This window comes from Leuresthes tenuis, unplaced genomic scaffold, assembly GCF_036924035.1.
Source record: "Leuresthes tenuis unplaced genomic scaffold, fLeuTen1.0.hap1 SCAF_15, whole genome shotgun sequence".
NCBI classification, from domain to species: Eukaryota; Metazoa; Chordata; class Actinopteri; order Atheriniformes; family Atherinopsidae; genus Leuresthes; species Leuresthes tenuis.
In genome coordinates this window covers 13664028-13672700 of record NW_027325369.1, presented here as the reverse complement: position 1 = coordinate 13672700, position 8673 = coordinate 13664028, and positions in this window count along the sequence as shown.

The following is an 8673-nucleotide window of genomic DNA, read 5'->3' as shown; positions in this document are numbered from 1 at the left end:
TTGTGATCAATGTTGGTTCTGTTTATATGAATATGAATATAATTGAGGAATGAGGCTGGGTTTCACTGAGGTTAAACTCATTGATCAATGTTGGTTCTGTTTATATTAATATGAATATAATTGAGGAATGAGGCTGGGTTTCAATGAGGTTAAACTCATTGATCAATGTTGGTTCTGTTTATATTAATATGAATATAATTGATGAATGAGGCTGGGTTTCACTGAGGTTCAGCTTTGTGATCAATGTTGGTTCTGTTTATATGAATATGAATATAATTGAGGAAAGAGGCTGGGTTTCACTGAGGTTAAACTCATTGATCAATGTTGGTTCCGTTTATACTAATATGAATATAATTGAGGAATGAAGCTTTGTTTCAAAGAACTTAAACTCATTTATCAATGTTGGTTCTTTTTATATTAATATGAATATAATTGATGAATGAGGCTGGGTTTCACTGAGGTACAGCTTTGTGATCAATGTTGGTTCTGTTTATATTAATATGAATATAATTAATGAATGAGTCTGTGTTTCAAAGAACTTAAACTCATTAATCAATGTTGGTTCTTTTTATATTAATATGAATATAATTGATGAATGAGGCTGGGTTTCACTGAGGTTAAACTCATTGATCAATGTTGGTTCTGTTTATATTAATATGAATAAAATTGAGGAATGAGGCTGCTTTTCACTGAGGTTAAACTCATTGATCAATGTTGGTTCTGTTTATATTAATATGAATATAATTGATGAATGAGGCTGGGTTTCACTGAGGTACAGCTTTGTGATCAATGTTGGTTCTGTTTATATTAATATGAATATAATTGATGAATGAGGCTGGGTTTCACTGAGGTTGAGCTTTGTGGCCAATGCTAGTTCTGTTTCTATTAATATGAATATAATTGATGAATGAGGCTGGGTTTCACTGAGGTTGAGCTTTGTGGCCAATGCTGGTTCTGTTTCTATTAATATGAATATAACTGATGAATGAGGCTGGGTTTCAATGAGGTTCAGCTTTGTGCTCAATGTTGGTTCTGTATATATTTATATGAATATAATTAATGAATGAGGCTGTTTTTCAAAGAAGTTAAACTCATTGATCAATGTTGGTTCTGTTTATATTAATATGAATATAATTGAGGAATGAGGCTGGGTTTCAATGAGGTTAAACTCATTGATCAATGTTGGTTCTGTTTATATTAATATGAATATAATTGATGAATGAGGCTGGGTTTCAATGAGTTTAAGCTTTGTGATCAATGTTGGTTCTGTTTATATTAATATGAATAAAATTGAGGAATGAGGCTGCTTTTCACTGAGGTTAAACTCATTGATCAATGTTGGTTCTGTTTATATTAATATGAATATAATTGATGAATGAGGCTGGGTTTCACTGAGGTACAGCTTTGTGATCAATGTTGGTTCTGTTTATATTAATATGAATATAATTGATGAATGAGGCTGGGTTTCACTGAGGTTCAGCTTTGTGGCCAATGCTGGTTCTGTTTCTATTAATATGAATATAATTGATGAATGAGGCTGGGTTTCACTGAGGTTCAGCTTTGTGGTCCATGTTTGTTCTGTTTCTATTAATATGAATATAATTGATGAATGAGGCTGGGTTTCACTGAGGTTAAGCTTTGTGATCAATGTTGGTTCTGTTTATACTAATATGAATATAATTGATGAATGAGTCTGGGTTTCAAAGAGGTTAAACTAATTGATCAATGTTGGTTCTTTTTATATTAATATGAATATAATTGATGAATAGGAAGTGGGTTTCAATGAGGTTAAACTCATTGATCAATGTTGGTTCTGTTTATATTAATATGAATATAACTGATGAATGAGGCTGGGTTTCAATGAGGTTCAGCTTTGTGATCAATGTTGGTTCTGTATATATTTATATGAATATAATTAATGAATGAGGCTGTTTTTCAAAGAAGTTAAACTCATTGATCAATGTTGGTTCTGTTTATATTAATATGAATATAATTGAGGAATGAGGCTGGGTTTCAATGAGGTTAAACTTATTGATCAATGTTGGTTCTGTTTATATTAATATGAATATAATTGATGAATGAGGCTGGGTTTCAATGAGTTTAAGCTTAGTGATCAATGTTGATTCTGTTTATATTAATATTAGTATAATTGATGAATGAGGCTGGGTTTCAATGAGGTTCAGCTTTGTGGTCAATGTTGGTTCTGTTTCTATTAATATGAATATAATTGATGAATGATGCTGCGTTTCACTGAGGTTCAGCTTTGTGATCAATGTTGGTTCTGTTTATATTAATATGAATATAATTGAGGAATGAGGCTGGGTTTCAATGAGGTTATACTCATTGATCAATGTTGGTTCTGTTTATATTAATATGAATATAATTGATGAATGAGGCTGGGTTTCACTGAGGTTCAGCTTTGTGATCAATGTTGGTTCTGTTTATATGAATATGAATATAATTGAGGAATGAGGCTGGGTTTCACTGAGGTTAAACTCATTGATCAATGTTGGTTCTGTTTATATTAATATGAATATAATTGAGGAATGAGGCTGGGTTTCAATGAGGTTAAACTCATTGATCAATGTTGGTTCTGTTTATATTAATATGAATATAATTGATGAATGAGGCTGGGTTTCACTGAGGTTCAGCTTTGTGATCAATGTTGGTTCTGTTTATATGAATATGAATATAATTGAGGAAAGAGGCTGGGTTTCACTGAGGTTAAACTCATTGATCAATGTTGGTTCCGTTTATACTAATATGAATATAATTGAGGAATGAAGCTTTGTTTCAAAGAACTTAAACTCATTTATCAATGTTGGTTCTTTTTATATTAATATGAATATAATTGATGAATGAGGCTGGGTTTCACTGAGGTACAGCTTTGTGATCAATGTTGGTTCTGTTTATATTAATATGAATATAATTAATGAATGAGTCTGTGTTTCAAAGAACTTAAACTCATTAATCAATGTTGGTTCTTTTTATATTAATATGAATATAATTGATGAATGAGGCTGGGTTTCACTGAGGTTAAACTCATTGATCAATGTTGGTTCTGTTTATATTAATATGAATAAAATTGAGGAATGAGGCTGCTTTTCACTGAGGTTAAACTCATTGATCAATGTTGGTTCTGTTTATATTAATATGAATATAATTGATGAATGAGGCTGGGTTTCACTGAGGTACAGCTTTGTGATCAATGTTGGTTCTGTTTATATTAATATGAATATAATTGATGAATGAGGCTGGGTTTCACTGAGGTTGAGCTTTGTGGCCAATGCTAGTTCTGTTTCTATTAATATGAATATAATTGATGAATGAGGCTGGGTTTCACTGAGGTTGAGCTTTGTGGCCAATGCTGGTTCTGTTTCTATTAATATGAATATAACTGATGAATGAGGCTGGGTTTCAATGAGGTTCAGCTTTGTGCTCAATGTTGGTTCTGTATATATTTATATGAATATAATTAATGAATGAGGCTGTTTTTCAAAGAAGTTAAACTCATTGATCAATGTTGGTTCTGTTTATATTAATATGAATATAATTGAGGAATGAGGCTGGGTTTCAATGAGGTTAAACTCATTGATCAATGTTGGTTCTGTTTATATTAATATGAATATAATTGATGAATGAGGCTGGGTTTCAATGAGTTTAAGCTTTGTGATCAATGTTGGTTCTGTTTATATTAATATGAATAAAATTGAGGAATGAGGCTGCTTTTCACTGAGGTTAAACTCATTGATCAATGTTGGTTCTGTTTATATTAATATGAATATAATTGATGAATGAGGCTGGGTTTCACTGAGGTACAGCTTTGTGATCAATGTTGGTTCTGTTTATATTAATATGAATATAATTGATGAATGAGGCTGGGTTTCACTGAGGTTCAGCTTTGTGGCCAATGCTGGTTCTGTTTCTATTAATATGAATATAATTGATGAATGAGGCTGGGTTTCACTGAGGTTCAGCTTTGTGGTCCATGTTTGTTCTGTTTCTATTAATATGAATATAATTGATGAATGAGGCTGGGTTTCACTGAGGTTAAGCTTTGTGATCAATGTTGGTTCTGTTTATACTAATATGAATATAATTGATGAATGAGTCTGGGTTTCAAAGAGGTTAAACTAATTGATCAATGTTGGTTCTTTTTATATTAATATGAATATAATTGATGAATAAGAGTGGGTTTCAATGAGGTTAAACTCATTGATCAATGTTGGTTCTGTTTATATTAATATGAATATAACTGATGAATGAGGCTGGGTTTCAATGAGGTTCAGCTTTGTGATCAATGTTGGTTCTGTATATATTTATATGAATATAATTAATGAATGAGGCTGTTTTTCAAAGAAGTTAAACTCATTGATCAATGTTGGTTCTGTTTATATTAATATGAATATAATTGAGGAATGAGGCTGGGTTTCAATGAGGTTAAACTTATTGATCAATGTTGGTTCTGTTTATATTAATATGAATATAATTGATGAATGAGGCTGGGTTTCAATGAGTTTAAGCTTAGTGATCAATGTTGATTCTGTTTATATTAATATTAGTATAATTGATTAATGAGGCTGGGTTTCAATGAGGTTCAGCTTTGTGGTCAATGTTGGTTCTGTTTCTATTAATATGAATATAATTGATGAATGATGCTGCGTTTCACTGAGGTTCAGCTTTGTGATCAATGTTGGTTCTGTTTATATTAATATGAATATAATTGAGGAATGAGGCTGGGTTTCAATGAGGTTATACTCATTGATCAATGTTGGTTCTGTTTATATTAATATGAATATAATTGATGAATGAGGCTGGGTTTCACTGAGGTTCAGCTTTGTGATCAATGTTGGTTCTGTTTATATGAATATGAATATAATTGAGGAATGAGGCTGGGTTTCACTGAGGTTAAACTCATTGATCAATGTTGGTTCTGTTTATATTAATATGAATATAATTGAGGAATGAGGCTGGGTTTCAATGAGGTTAAACTCATTGATCAATGTTGGTTCTGTTTATATTAATATGAATATAATTGATGAATGAGGCTGGGTTTCACTGAGGTTCAGCTTTGTGATCAATGTTGGTTCTGTTTATATGAATATGAATATAATTGAGGAAAGAGGCTGGGTTTCACTGAGGTTAAACTCATTGATCAATGTTGGTTCCGTTTATACTAATATGAATATAATTGAGGAATGAGGCTTTGTTTCAAAGAACTTAAACTCATTTATCAATGTTGGTTCTTTTTATATTAATATGAATATAATTGATGAATGAGGCTGGGTTTCACTGAGGTACAGCTTTGTGATCAATGTTGGTTCTGTTTATATTAATATGAATATAATTGATGAATGAGGCTGGGTTTCACTGAGGTTCAGCTTTGTGTTCAATGTTGGTTCTGTTTATATTAATATGAATATAATTGATGAATGAGGCTGGGTTTCACTGATGTTCAGCTTTGTGATCAATGTTGGTTCTGTTTATATTTATATGAATATAATTGAGGAATGAGGCTGCGTTTCACTGAGGTTAAACTCATTTATCAATGTTGGTTCTTTTTATATTAATATGAATATAATTGATGAATGAGGCTGCGTTTCACTGAGGTTAAACTCATTGATCAATTTTGGTTCTGTTTATATTAATATGAATATAATTGATGAATGAGGCTGGGTTTCACTGAGGTTCAGCTTTGTGATCAATGTTGGTTCTGTTTATATTTATATGAATATAATTGATGAATGAGGCTGTGTTTCAAAGAAGTTAAACTCATTGATCAATGTTGGTTCTTTTTATATTAATATGAATATAATTGATGAATGAGGCTGGGTTTCACTGAGGTTAAACTCATTGATCAATGTTGGTTCTGTTTATATTAATATGAATAAAATTGAGGAATGAGGCTGCTTTTCACTGAGGTTAAACTCATTGATCAATGTTGGTTCTGTTTATATTAATATGAATATAATTGATGAATGAGGCTGGGTTTCACTGAGGTACAGCTTTGTGATCAATGTTGGTTCTGTTTATATTAATATGAATATAATTGATGAATGAGGCTGGGTTTCACTGAGGTTGAGCTTTGTGGCCAATGCTAGTTCTGTTTCTATTAATATGAATATAATTGATGAATGAGGCTGGGTTTCACTGAGGTTGAGCTTTGTGGCCAATGCTGGTTCTGTTTCTATTAATATGAATATAACTGATGAATGAGGCTGGGTTTCAATGAGGTTCAGCTTTGTGCTCAATGTTGGTTCTGTATATATTTATATGAATATAATTAATGAATGAGGCTGTTTTTCAAAGAAGTTAAACTCATTGATCAATGTTGGTTCTGTTTATATTAATATGAATATAATTGAGGAATGAGGCTGGGTTTCAATGAGGTTAAACTCATTGATCAATGTTGGTTCTGTTTATATTAATATGAATATAATTGATGAATGAGGCTGGGTTTCAATGAGTTTAAGCTTTGTGATCAATGTTGATTCTGTTTATATTAATATGAGTATAATTGATGAATGAGGCTGGGTTTCAATGAGGTTCAGCTTTGTGGTCAATGTTGGTTCTGTTTCTATTAATATGAATATAATTGATGAATGATGCTGCGTTTCACTGAGGTTCAGCTTTGTGATCAATGTTGGTTCTGTTTATATTAATATGAATATAATTGAGGAATGAGGCTGGGTTTCAATGAGGTTATACTCATTGATCAATGTTGGTTCTGTTTATATTAATATGAATATAATTGATGAATGAGGCTGGGTTTCACTGAGGTTCAGCTTTGTGATCAATGTTGGTTCTGTTTATATGAATATGAATATAATTGAGGAATGAGGCTGGGTTTCACTGAGGTTAAACTCATTGATCAATGTTGGTTCTGTTTATATTAATATGAATATAATTGAGGAATGAGGCTGGGTTTCAATGAGGTTAAACTCATTGATCAATGTTGGTTCTGTTTATATTAATATGAATATAATTGATGAATGAGGCTGGGTTTCACTGAGGTTCAGCTTTGTGATCAATGTTGGTTCTGTTTATATGAATATGAATATAATTGAGGAATGAGGCTGGGTTTCACTGAGGTTAAACTCATTGATCAATGTTGGTTCTTTTTATATTAATATGAATATAATTGATGAATGAGGCTGGGTTTCACTGAGGTTAAACTCATTGATCAATGTTGGTTCTGTTTATATTAATATGAATAAAATTGAGGAATGAGGCTGCTTTTCACTGAGGTTAAACTCATTGATCAATGTTGGTTCTGTTTATATTAATATGAATATAATTGATGAATGAGGCTGGGTTTCACTGAGGTACAGCTTTGTGATCAATGTTGGTTCTGTTTATATTAATATGAATATAATTGATGAATGAGGCTGGGTTTCACTGAGGTTGAGCTTTGTGGCCAATGCTAGTTCTGTTTCTATTAATATGAATATAATTGATGAATGAGGCTGGGTTTCACTGAGGTTGAGCTTTGTGGCCAATGCTGGTTCTGTTTCTATTAATATGAATATAACTGATGAATGAGGCTGGGTTTCAATGAGGTTCAGCTTTGTGCTCAATGTTGGTTCTGTATATATTTATATGAATATAATTAATGAATGAGGCTGTTTTTCAAAGAAGTTAAACTCATTGATCAATGTTGGTTCTGTTTATATTAATATGAATATAATTGAGGAATGAGGCTGGGTTTCAATGAGGTTAAACTCATTGATCAATGTTGGTTCTGTTTATATTAATATGAATATAATTGATGAATGAGGCTGGGTTTCAATGAGTTTAAGCTTTGTGATCAATGTTGATTCTGTTTATATTAATATGAGTATAATTGATGAATGAGGCTGGGTTTCAATGAGGTTCAGCTTTGTGGTCAATGTTGGTTCTGTTTCTATTAATATGAATATAATTGATGAATGATGCTGCGTTTCACTGAGGTTCAGCTTTGTGATCAATGTTGGTTCTGTTTATATTAATATGAATATAATTGAGGAATGAGGCTGGGTTTCAATGAGGTTATACTCATTGATCAATGTTGGTTCTGTTTATATTAATATGAATATAATTGATGAATGAGGCTGGGTTTCACTGAGGTTCAGCTTTGTGATCAATGTTGGTTCTGTTTATATGAATATGAATATAATTGAGGAATGAGGCTGGGTTTCACTGAGGTTAAACTCATTGATCAATGTTGGTTCTGTTTATATTAATATGAATATAATTGAGGAATGAGGCTGGGTTTCAATGAGGTTAAACTCATTGATCAATGTTGGTTCTGTTTATATTAATATGAATATAATTGATGAATGAGGCTGGGTTTCACTGAGGTTCAGCTTTGTGATCAATGTTGGTTCTGTTTATATGAATATGAATATAATTGAGGAATGAGGCTGGGTTTCACTGAGGTTAAACTCATTGATCAATGTTGGTTCCGTTTATACTAATATGAATATAAATGAGGAATGAGGCTTTGTTTCAAAGAACTTAAACTCATTGATCAATGTTGGTTCTTTTTATATTAATATGAATATAATTGATGAATGAGGCTGGGTTTCACTGAGGTTCAGCTTTGTGTTCAATGTTGGTTCTGTTTATATTAATATGAATATAAATGAGGAATGAGGCTTTGTTTCAAAGAACTTAAACTCATTGATCAATGTT